This window comes from Cyprinus carpio, unplaced genomic scaffold, assembly GCF_018340385.1.
Source record: "Cyprinus carpio isolate SPL01 unplaced genomic scaffold, ASM1834038v1 S000003611, whole genome shotgun sequence".
NCBI lineage: Eukaryota > Metazoa > Chordata > Actinopteri > Cypriniformes > Cyprinidae > Cyprinus > Cyprinus carpio.
Window position 1 is genome coordinate 1 of NW_024876297.1, and position 2,298 is coordinate 2,298.

General features: G+C 46.3%; 2 non-coding genes across 2 annotated transcripts; both read right to left on the reverse strand.

The window, feature by feature from the left end:
* Nucleotides 1-587: 587 nt before the first annotated feature.
* On the reverse strand, nucleotides 588-660 carry trnaf-gaa. Its single transcript has one exon. It is a non-coding gene; the product is annotated as a tRNA-Phe (tRNA).
* A 1,226-nt stretch (nucleotides 661-1,886) lies between these two features.
* trnaf-gaa lies at nucleotides 1,887-1,960 on the reverse strand. Its single transcript has one exon. It is a non-coding gene; the product is annotated as a tRNA-Phe (tRNA).
* Nucleotides 1,961-2,298: the final 338 nt, after the last annotated feature.

Genomic DNA, 2,298 nt, shown 5'->3' on the forward strand with positions numbered 1-2,298 from the left:
CAACTGGCTTGATTTCAGAGAGAAACTTGATTTTGGCTTAAGTGCGGCTAAATCGTACTGCCTTCGGAGTAAAATGTTGATTAAAATGTCCACAACAAAATATACGAGCTGAATTAAACAGCAGAAGGCTACATTGTGGTACTGCCACACACATTATGCTGTTTTCGCTCAAGAGAAACTGTCTTCTTAGCAGAAGGCACGCGGTGGGACCATTCTGCTCAGTTTAGTTCTAAGTTGCTCCTGTTCAGTTTAATGTCTCTTTCAGTTCTTTGGGAACACTCATCATGACTGATTCATCAAAGTTGCACGGTTAAAGGAGGCCACTGTGGCACTCCCTTTTAAGACACGCTGCCACAGAGAAGGTTGTTACGTGAGGGCTGCAACTTGCCAAGCACTGATGGTCATAAGCGAGCAGGTTCAAAGGATTCAGAATCCAGAGTGCTAACCGTTACACCATGGGCCTAGAATCGGCAGGAACGTCTGCCCTCCTGCAGTGTAGAAATGACTCAGTAGGAGTGACTGGAAAAGTAACTGACCAGTGAGCATCAGAATGTAGACCGAAAAAGCACTGCAGGCTCTACGATGCATGCCAAAACCGGGATCCGAACCAGGGACCTTTAGATCTTCAGTCTAACGCTCTCCCAACTGAGCTATTTCGGCATTGGGGCACAAGACCCTAACCGGCTGAGCTAACGGTTTAACCTAACACAACCCGCAGGTAATAGACCAAGTAGAAGTACGAGACGTCACGATATCGATAGACAACAAAAGTACCTAACAATGCTTGAAATTGAGCCAAAAAAAGCAGGACGAACAGCCGCTGCGTCAAAAAAAAGTGGTTTCAAAGCTGCAAGGGGACTTCGTTACTGATTTGAACACTAGACCTCTCACACCTGAAGCAAAAAAAAAAAAACACATACCCCGAAACCAACAATCCATCGGATGCAAATGTGAAAAGAAGGTTCACAAGGGTCTTGAAGTTTTCCAAAAAGCCCTTTCTGACAGATCTCCAAGCAGCACAGTCCATTGGAGTCAACTCAGAAGCTCGCGCCTCCTTTCAGTGCTCTAACTCACAGAGCTAAGTGTTGGACCAAGTTTGAATTGCAGAATAGGAACAAAGAAGAAGCTCCAAAGTGGGCTCGTCCGGAGGTTTGAACCGGGACCTCTCGCACTCCATTGAAAAGCGAGAATCATACCCCTAGACCAACGAGCCACCGGGATTTTCGCTGCCAGCCTCTGTAGCTGGCAAGTGCAGAAAAGAGGGCTCATTGCAACTGGGCCCAGTTCTGAGAAACTTGATTTTGGTGTACTTTAGCTGCTCGGCCTGCCTTCAAAGTATAATGTTGATTAAATTGTCTACAACAAAAATAAGTGAGCTGAATCAAACAGCGAGGAAGGCTACATTGCGGGCACTGCTACACACATCATGCTGTTTTCACTGAAGAAAAATGGTCTTCTCAGCAGAAGGTAGCGGTGAAACCGGTCTCCTCAGTTTAGTTCTATGTTGTTCCTATTCAGTTTTATGCCTCTTCTAGATTCTTTGGGAACACTCACCATGTCTGATTCATCAAAGTTGCACATTTAAATGAGGCCACAGTGGCACTCCTTTTAAGACAGGCTGCCACAGAAAAGGTTGTGATGTAGGCTCCAATTTGCCAGCAAGCACTGATGGTCAAAATCTAACAGGTTCCTCCGAGATTTGAACTCGGATTGCTGGATTCAGAGTCCAGTACGATCTAGGTGCTAAACCACACCATGGGCCCTAGAACGGCAGGAACGCCTGCCCTCCTGCAGTGTAGAAATGACTCAGTAGGAGTGACTGGAAAAGTAACTGACCAGTGGGTGAGCTCAGAATGTAGACCAGAAAAGCACTGCAGGCCCTACGATGCCGAAACCCGGGATCGCAACCAGGGACCTTTAGATCTTCAGTCTAACGCTCTCCCAACTGAGCTATTTCGGCATTGGGGCACAAGACCCTAACCGGCTGAGAGCTAACGGTTTAACCTAACACAACCCGCAGGTAATAGACCAAGTAGAAGTACGAGACGTCGATATCGATGAACAACAAAGTACTAACAATGCTAACAATGCTTGAAAATTGAGCCAAAAAAAAGCGTTTCAAAGCGAACATGGGAACAGAACTAGCTCGTCTGAAGCAAAAAAAAGTGGTTTCAAACCCCTTAAACCAACAATCCATCGGATGCAAATGCAAAGAAGTCTGCCAGCGGGTCTCTTTGGTGGTTTTCCAAAGCCTTCTGACAGATTCCAAGCAGCACAGTCCACGGAGTCAACTCAGAA